Below are 12,927 nucleotides of genomic sequence, written 5' to 3'. Positions count from 1 at the left end.
GATTGAACTACTGATCAGTTGCCTAAATGCTACTCACTTAATTGATAACAATCTATATAAACATGTGTAGGGCTGTACCCGACCCAAAAAAATATTGGTCAACTGAGAGTCAATCGATTGGTTGAAATGGTTTTACTTCTGTTTTTCCATATATAAACACACCCTATGTGTTTTAATAAAATCAACACTAACTTTTGAGCTTGTCTCATGCTTTAAGCTCACTGTTTGATGAAATAATTAAGACACAATGACTCAGAGGGAGCTCGACGGCAATTGATTTGGGGTGGACCGGGCTCAGACTTACCGCTCTGTTAAAAAATATTTTAAACACAGCGAGTTCCTGTGACTAGCGCACGTTGTCTTTCTCGCCTCCCTGCTAGAGTAACCAGGCAACACAGCATAGCAACAGTGTTTATTGCGCTGTCTGTGGTGCTAAAGCTGCAACATAATTACATCCATTTCTAATTTCTTGTTGTTTCTCTGACTGAAAAGTTCTGGTACCAAAATCCCTAATTTGTTTAGGAAAAACATTCCCTATTCCCTCAACCCTTGCTCTCTTTACGTGACACATATGCATCGCATGCACATGACCAATAGGGTCTGACCTATAGCATAATCACAGCAATAAATTGTTTTTTAAATTCCAACACTATAACACATGACAGCATAATGGATGCGGAGGACGTGAAAAAGAAACTCGAAATGGGGGAATGTTTACTGGTTGCTCAGGAGGGAAATAGGAAGTCAGATGTGTGGAAGACATTTGATTTAGGGCGTTTTCACACAGTTTTGAGGTGTAGTTCAAATCAGAGTAAGATTATTTGTTACATTGTATTTTTTTCATCTGGTCAGGTTGGTTTCAGAATGCCAAATGTAAAACACCTAAACAAATCCACTTGTCCATACAAGTAATTTCTTTATTGTACAAAAATGCTAATGTTAAATCATCTGTATAATGAAGCATCACTTGTGTCCCAATCTTCATATTACTTTTGCTATTTAGTAGCCTATAACCCCGGTATAGCCCCGTCTCCCCTAATCTGCATCAGGTGTGCTCATAAATGTGCTGCTATACTCAATGTTTCAGAGATAAAGTTATGATGCTGTATTTCATCAAATACTCATAGTCAAATAACCAATAATAAGCCTGCTGTGCGACTCTGGTTCTTTTCCTGTGTTTGGTCTGGACTGCGTTCTCGCCCCATTTCAAGGCTTCCTTGTCTAGCTAAGATTCTTGAGTCCTTGGTAAATTTACAACTTTGTTCTTTATCTGAGGAATGTATTTTGAATGTAAACCAATCAGGGTTCAGGCCTGGGCATAACACTATTACAGCAACCACTTCAGTTGTTAATGATCTTGTCAAAGCTTTAGACACTAAAATGAAATGTGCTGCTAGGTTTGTGGACCTGTCAAAAGCTTTTGATACTGTTGATCATGCTATTTTATTGAATAAGTTGTCCTTGATAGGCATCAGAGCTCAGGCCTGTTCATGGTTTCATTATTATCTTAGTGACAAAACTCACCCCCTCGTGATTGATTGGGTTAAGTATGATTTTCTTGAAGTACATAAAGGTGTTCCGTAGGGATCGATACTAAGACCTTTTCTTTTCACTATTTATATACATTTTATTGGTCAATCTGTTCATTCTAAACTTCATCTATATGCGGATTATACTATTATGTATGCAATTGCCCCAACTGCTGTGACAAGGCTACAGTCAGATTTTCCAGTTGTGCAGGAAGCCCTTAATGACTTAAAACTCATACTTAATACGGGCAAAACTAGGTACATGTTGTTTAAGTCTTCATAAGATTGTCTCAGATGGATTAGATCTTTACTCATCGGATGGTTCTATAATAGAACGAGTCCCTGCATACAATACCTTAGTATATGGATTGAGGTCAATCATTTAAAAAACATATGACTAAGCTTGTTAAGAAACTAAGATTTAAAGTAGCCTTTCTTTTCATAGAAACAGATCTTGTCTCTCCCTAGTCAGCAGGAAGCAGATTGTGCAGTCAACCTTTCTATCAGTTCTTGATTATGGTCATACTATTTAACAAAGTGCAGCTGCCTATACTTTTTAATCCCTGGATGCCGTTTTTCATAGCGCCCTTTTTTATCACAGGAGACAGTTTTATTACTCATCACTGTATTCTTTATCAAAAGGTTGGCTGGACCCCTTTGAAGTCATGTAGATCACATAATTACACACATTTTGTTTACAAAGCCCTGCTCCACAAACTTCCGACTTATCGAACATCACTGTGAAGATTTAAAATGGCAAGTTATCAAATCCGTTCACTGGGCTGGTTAACTCTGGAGACTCCTTTGGTGTCTAGAGAGTTAGGTACATCAGCTTTTCCTTGCACCTTACATGTGGAATGACCTACAATACACTTTAAAATGGGAGGAATTGGTGCCTCTAGGGCAGGGCTCTCCAACCCTGTTCCTGGAGAGCTACCATCCTGTAGGTTTTCACTCCAACATTAATCTAGTACACCTGATTCTAATAATTAGCTGGTTGATAAGCTCAGTCAGGTTTGTTACAACTGGGGTTGGATTGAAAACCTAAAGGAGGGTAGCTCTCCAGGAACAGGGTTGGAGATCCCTGCTCTAGGGCATTTCAGACAGTTGCTAGGGGACCTTTTCAACTGAAGAATGTCTTTTTTATATTTGTTTTACTATTTGTGTATAATAACATGTATTATGTGTATATGAATGTGTAGTTTAATGTGTATTGTATTTTGATGTGTATCGAGGTGCTATCCAGGGCTCATCTGGAAAAGAGACCTTGGTCTCAGCATTGACTCCCTGTCAAAATAAAGTTTAAATTAAAAAAAATATTATACATAATTTATACATACCTGCTCTGTCAGCAACAGTCTTCTTCTTATAAAACAAGGTTCCAGATAGAACCAAAAAGGTTTCAATTGCTTGCTTCCTATATGGCACCCCTAAAGGATCTATATAGAACCATTTTGTAGTGTTCATTGATCACAACCCCAGGGGTTCTTCTTCACTGAACCAAAATTGGTTCCATATATAACCCTTGGGTAAACATATAGGGTTCTATATGAAACCAATTTTGGTTCTATACTGAACAAAAATATAAACAAAACACTACATGCAACAATTAACGATTTTACAGAGTTACAGTTCACATAAGGAAATCAGTCAATTTAAATACATTAATTGGGCCCTAATCTATGGATTTCACATGACTGGGAATACAGATATGCATCTGTTGGTCATAGATACCTTTTAAAAAAGTAGGGGTGTGGATCAGAAGACCAGTCAGTGTCTGGTGTGACCACCATTTGCCTCATGCAGTGCGACACATCTCCTTCGCAGAGTTGGACTGTTGATTGTGGCCTGTGGAATGTTGTCCCATTCCTCTTCAATGTCTGTGCAAAGTTGCTGGATATTGGCGAGAACTGGAACACGCTGTCGTACATGTCGATCCAGAACATCCCAAACATGCTCAATGGGTGGAATATCTGGTGAGTATGCAGGCCATGAAAGAACTGAGACATTTTCAGGTTCCAGGAATTGTGTACAGACCTTGCGACATGGGGCTGTGCATTATCACACTGAAACATGAGGTGATGGCAGGTGATGGCAGAGGATGAATGGCATGACAATGGGCCTCAGAAATACGTTTTTTGTGTGAATGGAACATTTCTGGAATCTTTTATTTCAGCTCATGAAACATGGGACCAACACTTTACATATTGCGCTTATATTTTTGTTCAGTGTATATAAAACCTTAAGAGGTCTCATATGATGCAAGCATAGAACCCTTTTGAGTTCTATCCAGAACCTTTTTTTCTAAGAATGTAATGGCTTCATGAAACATAGTCCCCTCACTTGACTCCCCACTGAAATATTGAAAAAGGTAACAATTAGCTAATTGCCAATGTCAGACTGAATCTGTAGCTTTATTTGGCATATCCCATAATAAAAATTGGTTTATTTGAAAGAGTTAGCTGTCCAGCTTGTAAAGTGGTGAATTTAAGTATACAGTAGCCTACTAATATTTTTGACCGTTTGGAAGAGTAAACACTAAATAAATTATAACTAATACCAGAGAGTGTGTTCTAATGGGGGAAAATGGTAATGCCTTTATTACAGCATAGATAGAAATAAAATAAAGAATTGTGAAATTGTTCTATCCGACATGTTGTGGTGACGTGAGGCATGGAGCTCACGGAATCAGCAGGCTATTATTAAACAAACTCTCAAACAGGCAACAAAAGCTGGATCTGTCTTATTTCTGTACTGTCACAGTATCCAACGAAGGTGGTGCCCCTCCTCGGTCGGGCGGCGCTCGGCGTCGCCGGCCTATTAGCTGCCACCGATCTATGTTTCTGTGTCTTTTGGTTTTGTCTGTCTATCCCGCACCTGTTTCGTGTCTGTCATTAGTGGGGGGTTATTTAGTGTGTATTTTCAGTTTGGGTTCTCGTGCGGGATTTTTTATTGTCCACTCAGGACAGTTGTTTGTGTGGCCTGTTTCGCTGGCCTGTGTCAGCTTTATTGCCGGGCTGCGCCCCGTGTGCTTTTTCCTCGTGTTTATTTTGGGAATGTGTTTTCCCTGGCGGACTTTATTGAGCGCCCTGTGCCTTTCGGCTATTGTGTTTTTTCCCGTTGCATTAAAACACTGTTGCTCCGGCCCTCTGTCTCCTGCGCCTGATTCCGCATCTCCACTGGTCCTAGAATTCCGTGACATGTACAGTGCATTCAGAAAGTACTCAGACCCCTTGACTTTTTCTACATTTTGTTATGTTAGCCTTATTCTAAAATTGATCAAATAAAAAAACTCAGCAATCTACACACAATGTCCCATAATGACAAGGCGAAAACAGGTTTTTAGAAATTTGTGCAAATGTATTAAACACAAAAAACAGATACCTTATTTACATAATTATTCAGACGCTTTGCTATGAGACTCGAAATTGAGCTCAAGTGCATCCTGTTTCCATTGATCATCCTTGATGTTTCTACAACTTGATTGGAGTTCACTTGTGGCAAATTCAACTGATTGGACATGATTTGCAAAGGCACACTGTCTAGATAAGGTCCCACAGTTGACAGATCATGTCAGAGCAAAAACCAAGCCATGAGGTCGAAGGAATTATTTGTAGAGCTCTGAGATAGGATTGTGTCGATGCGCAGATCTGGGGAAGGGTACTAAAACAATTTCTGCAGCATTGAAGGTCCATTCTTAAATGGAAGAAGTTTGGAAATACTGCTTTGCTTTAACTTGGCCAGGTTGTAAATGAGTTGTAAATGAGAACAGTTGTGAATGAGAACTTGTTAACAACTAGCCTACCTGGTTAAATAAAGGTGAAATACAATTTTAAAAAGACACATGACAGCCTGCTTGGAGTTTGCCAAAAAGGCACCTAAAGACTCAAGCGTCACGTCTGGAAGAAACCTGGCACCATCCCTACAGTGAAGCATGGTGGTGGCAGCATCTTGTTGGGATGTTTTTCAGTGGCAGGGACTGGGAGACTGGTCAGGATCGAGGGAAATATGAACGGAGCAAAGTACAGAGAGATCCTTGATGAAAACCTGCTCCAGATGCCTCAGATCACCCATATTGAACAAATGTAGAACAATTAGACACCCTATAACCCACACCTACACACTCATGTATCAATCTTTTTGATGGATTGTGTTGTGCAGTAAACAGGCTCAGGTGTTTAACTGTGGCTCCTTCCACCTTCAAAGAATAGGCAAGAGGGCCAACAATGGAGAATAGTAAGACACTTCCATTATTTCTATAACTACGCTATATTGTTTGTCCTCGTGTGTCCGTTCATGTTTTTCAGCATAAAGTACTCAGCAGCCACTTAGTGTAGTGTGAACACCAGGTGAGGCCACACATACAGATTCCTGTTGAACACTGTCTTTAACTACCTTATTTTCTCAAGAAGTCTCTCTCCTTTACTTCATCCCTCTCTCCTCTTCTCCCTAAATCCTCTAGGTTATATCAGCTGTGTTGGTGAACCCCTCCAGTATCTGAACTGGCTACATAGAGGGCACAGCCTGATCAGAGGTGAGAGGTCACATGGTCAGGTCAACAGGAATTATTATTAAAGAGATGCTTTACATTGGAATACAGATAGAGATGCAGTAGTCCCAGAGTTAATGATCCAAGGTCAGTTATGAATTTCACCTCCTGATTATTATGATGACTAACAATGTTAGAAAAAAAAATAAAAACAAAAGGCTTACGCATGCTCTCTCTCCCTCCATCTGTCTCTCGTCTGCAGATATGTTTTGATGTGAGAGGATGCCAACCCCCAGTCCCATCATTGCCACCTCACCCACTTTTACAAGCAAGCGTCCCACCTAGTCAACAGCCAGTGGAATCGCGTGGCGCGAAATACAAATACCTCATAAATGCTATAACTTCAATTTCTCAAACATATGACTATTTTACACCATTTTAAAGACAAGACTCTCGTTAATCTAACCACATTGTCCGATTTCAAAAAGGCTTTACAGCGAAAGTAAAACATTAGATCATGTCAGGAGAGTACCCTGCCAAAAATAATCACACAGCCATTTTCAAAGCAAGCATATATGTCACAAAAACCAAAACCAAATGTAACTAAAGTTAGCTGGCAACCAGCATAGCTAGCTAGTTAACGTTAGCTAACTACTTTATAATGGGATACATCTAGCTAGCTAACCAGAGCTTCTAGGCATTCAGCCAGCAACCACCATGGGTTTGGTATTTTGACCTGTTGTGTCTCTTCCTTAGCAACATGTAGCTTAGCCAGCGCGCCAACTGTAGCTAAAATAGCTAGCTACCACAGGTAGCGTTAGCTAGCCAGAAACTAGTAACTTATGTTGTGTTAATTGTTAGCTAACTAAAAAAACGTTACCCTATGTTAGACTAGGGTTAGCCAGCTAGACAAAATTACTAGCTACTGGTATTAACATTAGCTACGCTAACACCGGTTAGGTTTGAGCTAGCCAGTAACGTTAGTTAATGACTGGTGGCGTAGCCAACTAAACTCGACGATTTTCATTGCAATGGCGTTGAGTTGCGACCAGTGTTGGCGGACTGGGATCTCTGAAGTCACATAAATAACGTTTACATTTTTTTTTTTAAATGACCGATTTGCCCGCAATTACACAGAATAATGTTGTTTGTTTTATGTGATGTTACACCTCCAATAAAAGTAATTTCCTCACCATCTGAAATAAGCATGCCCATTTTATAAATGTAGAATTAAGAACAGATAAAGCCCTTGGTTCACTCTAGACTTGGAACCAATACACGGTTTTTCAAACAGAAATTTGCATCCTATAGCTCTAACTCCAAAATGTTTTGGGACACAGTAAAGTCCATGGAGAACAAGAGCACCTCCTCCCAGCTGCCCACTGCACTGAGGCTAGGTAACACTGTCACCACCGATAAATCCACAATAATCTTGAATTTCAATAAGCATTTCTCTACGGCTGGCCATGCTTTCCTCCTGGCTACCCCAACCCCGATCAACAGCTCCGTGTAACCGATGTGAAATGGCTAGTTAGTTAGCGGTGGTGCGCGCTAATAGCGTTTCAATCAGTGACGTCACTCGCTCTGAGACCTGAAGTGGTTGTTCCCCTTGCGTTGCAAGGGCCGCGGCTTTTGTGGCGTGATGGGTAACGATGCTTCGTGGGTGTCAGTTGTTGATGTGTGCAAGGGTCCCTCGTTCAAGCCCAGGTTGGGGTGAAGAGAGGGATGGAACCTACACTGTTGCATTGATGCTGTTGACCCGGATCATTGGTTGCTGCGGAAAAGGAGGGGGTCAAAAGGGGGGTGAGTGTAACCGATGTGAAATGGCTCGTTAGTTAGCGGTGGTGCGCGCTAATAGCGTTTCAATCAGTGACGTCACTCGCTCTGAGACCTGAAGTGGCTGTTCCCCTTGCGTTGCAAGGGCCGCGGCTTTTGTGGCGCGATGGGTAACGATGATTCGTGGGTGTCAGTTGTTGATGTGTGCAAGGGTCCCTGGTTCGAGCCCAGGTTGGGGCGAAGAGAGGGACTGAACCTATCCGCACCCCCTGCAGCTACTTGCCCAAGCCTCCCCAGCTTCTCCTTCACCCAAATCCAGAGAGCAGATGTTCTGAAAGAGCTGCAAAACCTGGACCTGTACAAATCAGCTGGGCTAGACAATCTGGGCCCTCTCTTTCTAAAATTATCCGCCGCCATTGTTGCAACCCCTATTATCAGTCTGTTCAACCTCTCTTTCATATCGTCCGAGATCCCTAAAGATTGGAAAGCTGCCGCGGTCATCCCCCTCTTCAAGGGGGGTGACACTCTAGACTCAAACTGTTATAGACCTATATCCATCCTGCCCTGCCTTTCTAAAGTCTTCGAAAGCCAAGTTAATAAACAGATCACTGACCATTTCAGCTGCTCTTAAACGCTAGTAAAACTAAATGCATGCTTTTCAACCATTCGCTGCCTGCACCCGCCCGCCCGACTAGCATCACTACTCTGGACGGTTCTGACTTAGAATATGTGGACAACTACAAATACCTAGGTGTCTGGCTAGACTGTAAACTCTCTTTCCAGTCTCATATTAAACAACTCCAATCGGCTTTCTATTCCGCAACAAAGCCTCCTTCACTCACGCCGCCAAACATACCCTAGTAAATCTAACTATCCTACCGATCCTCGACTTCGGCGATGCTATTTACAAAATAGCCTCCAACACTCTACTCAGCAAACTGGATGCAGTCTATCACAGTGCCATCCGTTTTGTCACCAAAGCCCCATATACCACCCACCAATGTGACCTGTATGCTCTAATCAGCTGGCTCTCGCTACACATTCGTCGCCAGACCCACTGGCTCCAGGTCATCTATAAGTCTTTGCTAGGTAAAGCTCTGCCTTATCTCAGCTCACTGGTCACGATAACACCCACCCGTAGCACGTGCTCCAGCAGGTATATCTCACTGGTCATCCCCAAAGCAAACATCTCCTTTGGACACCTTTCCTTCCAGTTCTCTGCTGCCAATGACTGGAACGAATTGTAAAAATCTCTAAAGCTGGAGACTTTATTTCCCTCACTAGCATTAAACATCAGCTATCCAAGCAGCTAACTGATCGCTGCAGCTGTACATAGCCCATCCAATCTACCTACCGCATCCCCGTAGTTTATTTACTTTTCTGCTCTTTTGCACACCAGTATTTCTACTTGCACATCATCTGCACAGCTATCACTCCAGTGTTAATTTGCAAAATTGTAATTACTTGCTACTATGCTGTCACAGAATATGTCGTACTCGTTGCTGAAAATGTCATACTGGATAGAGAAGGACCAAGGCGCAGCGGGATTGTGGATACTCATTTTCTTTTAATGGTAAAAGGCAAAGCATCCACCGGAAAACAAAACAATAAATGATACTCACAACATGGCCAGTCTTACAGGCTATGCAAACGCAGTGCAAGAACAATTCCCCACAACCCCAAAGACAAACACACACACCTATATAGGACTTCCAATCAAAGGCAACTATACACACCTGCCTTCAATTGGAAGTCCCAATCACCAACACAACATTAAACAAACAAACCACCTGCCACATCCTGACCAAGACTAAGCAATACGCCCTCTGCTGGTCAGGACGTGACATATGCCTACTACTACTATTGCCTTACCACCTCACGCCATTTGCACACACTATATATATTAGAGGTCGACCGATTATGATTTTTCAACGCCAATACCGATTATTGGAGGGCCAAAAAACCCGCTACCGCTTAACTTCTCTAGGGCCAGTGGGACGAAATCGTTCCACCTACGTAACAGCCAGTGGAATCCTGTGGCGCGTTATTCAAATACCTTAGAAATGCTATTACTTCAATTTCTCAAACATATGACTATTTTACACCATTTTAAAGACAAGACTCTCGTTAATCTAACCACACTGTCCGATTTCAAAAAGGCTTTACAACTAAAGCAAAACATTAGATTATGTCAGCAGAGTACCCAGCCAAAAATAATCAGACACCCATTTTTCAAGCTAGCATATAATGTCACATAAACACAAACCACAGCTAAATGCAGCACTAACCTTTGATGATCTTCATCAGATGACACACCTAGGACATTATGTTATACAATACATGCATGTTTTGTTCATTCAAGTTCATATTTATATCAAAAAACAGCTTTTTACATTAGCATGTGACGTTCAGAACTAGCATACCCACCGCAAACTTCCGGTGAATTTACTAAATTACTCACGATAAACGTTCACAAAAAACATAACAATTATTTTAAGAATTATAGATACAGAACTCCTGTATGCACTCGCTATGTCCGATTTTAAAATAGCTCTTCGGTGAAATCACATTTTGCAATATTCTAAGTAGATAGCCCGGCATCACAGGGCTAGCTATTTAGACACCCACCAAGTTTAGCCCTCACCAAAGTCAGATTTACTATAAGAAAAATGTTATTACCTTTGCTGTTCTTCATCAGAATGCACTCCCAGGACTTCTACTTCAATAACAAATGTTGGTTTGGTTCAAAATAATCCATAGTTATGTTCAAATATCCTCTGTTTTGTTCGTGCGTTCAAGACACTATCCGAAGTGTAAAGAAGGGTGACGCGCACGATGCGTTTTGTGACAAAAGAATTCTAAATATTCCATTACCGTACTTCGAAGCATGTCAACCGCTGTTTAAAATCAATTTTTATGCCATTTTTCTCGTAAAAAAGCGATAATATTCCGACCGGGAATGCGTGTTTACATTCAAAGAGAGAGAAAATAAAAACATGGGATCCCCTCGTGCACGAGCCTCAGTCTGATGGTCCTCTGATAGACCACTTAACCAAGGCGCTAAAGTTTTTCAGCCAGCGGCTGGAATTACATCATTCAGCTTTTTCCCGGGTTCTGAGAGCCTATGGGAGCCGTAGGAAGTGTCACGTTACAGCAAAGATCCTAAATGTTCAATAAACAGAGCCAAGAAGCCAAAGGAATGGTCAGAGAGGGTACTTCCTGTACAGAATCTTCTCAGGTTTTTGCCTGCCATATGAGTTCTGTTATACTCACAGACACCATTCAAACAGTTTTAGAAACTTTAGGGTGTTTTCTATCCAAAGCCAATAATTATATGCATATTCTAGTTTCTGGGCAGTAGTAATAACCAGATTAAATCGGGTACGTTTTTTATCCGGCCGTGTAAATACTGCCCCCTAGCCCTAACAGGTTAAATCAGCCGATTTTTATTTTTTGTAATAATGACAATTACAACAATACTGAATGAACACTTATTTTAACTTAATATAATACATCAATAAAATCAATTTAGCCTCAAATAAATAATGAAACATATTCAATTTGGTTTAAATAATGCAAAAACAAAGTGTTGGAGAAGAAAGTAACAGTGCAATATGTGCCATGTAAGAAAGCTAACATTTAAGTGCCTTGCTCAGAACATGGGAACATATGAAAGCTGGTGGTTCGTTTTAACATGAGTCTTCAATATTCTCAGGTAAGAAGTTTTAGGTTGTAGTTATTATAGGACTATTTCTCTCTATACGATTTGTATTTCATATACCTTTGACTATTGGATGTTCTTATAGGCACTTTGGTATTGCTAGTGTAACAGTATAGCTTCCGTCCCTCTCCTCGCCCCTACCTGGGCTCGAACCAGGAACACATCGACAACAGCCACCCTCGAAGCAGCGTTACCCATGTAGAGCAAGTGGAACAACTACTCCAAGTCTCAGAGCGAGTGACGTTTGAAACGCTATTAGCGCGCACCCGCTAACTAGCTAGCCATTTCACATCGGTTACACCAGCCTAATCTTGGAAGTTGATAGGCTTGAAGTCATAAACAGCGCAATGCATTGCGAAGAGCTGCTGGCAAAACGCACGAAAGTGCTGTTTGAATGAATGCTTACGAGCCTGCTGGTGCCTACCACCGCTCAGTCAGACTGCTCTATCAAATCATAGACTTAATTATAATAAACACACAGAAATACGATCCTTAGGTGATTAATATGGTCAAATCCTGAAACTATCATCTCGAAAACAAAACGTTTTTGTCTGTCAGTGAAATACGGAACCGTTCCATATTTTATTTAACGGGTGGCATCCCTAAGTCTAAATATTCCTGTTACATTGCACAACCTTCAATGGTATGTCATAATTACGTAAGATTCTGGAAAATTAGTTCGCAACAAGCCAGGCAATGAACGCAAGAGCAGTGACACAATTTCATGTTAGCAGGCAATATTAACTAAATATGCAGGTTTAAAAATATATATTTGTGTGTTGATTTTAAAGAAAGGCTTTGATGTTTATGGTTAGGTACATTGGTGCAACGACAGTGCTTTTTTCGCAAATGTGCTTGTTAAATCATCACCCGTTTGTCGAGGTAGGCTGTGATTCGATGAGAAATTAACAGGCACCGCATCGATTATATGCAACACAGGACACGTTTGATAAACTAGTAATATCATCAACCATGTGTAGTTAACTAGTGATTATGTTAAGATTGATCGTTTTTTATAAGATAAGTTTGATTCTAGCTAGCAACTTTCCTTGGCTTCTTACTGCCCTCGCGTAACAGGTAGTCAGCCTGCCATGCAGGCTCCTCGTGGAGTGCAATGTGTAAGGCAGGTGGTTAGAGCGTTGGACTAGTAACCAGAAGGTGGCAAAAACGAATCCCCGAATCCCCCCTGAACAAAATCAAATCAAATCAAATGTATTTATATAGCCCTTCTTACATCAGCTGATATCTCAAAGTGCTGTACAGAAACCCAGCCTAAAACCCCAAACAGCAAGCAATGCAGGTGCAGAAGCACGGTGGCTAGGAAAAACTCCCTAGAAAGGCCAAAACAAGGCAGTTAACCCCCGTTCCTAGGCAGTCATTGAAAATAAGAATGTGTTCTTAATCTGACTTAC

The sequence above is a fragment of the Salmo salar genome, chromosome 13 (genome assembly GCF_965601325.2).
Source record: "Salmo salar chromosome 13, fSalSal1, whole genome shotgun sequence".
Taxonomy (NCBI): domain Eukaryota; kingdom Metazoa; phylum Chordata; class Actinopteri; order Salmoniformes; family Salmonidae; genus Salmo; species Salmo salar.
Note: the sequence above shows the minus strand (reverse complement) of the source record.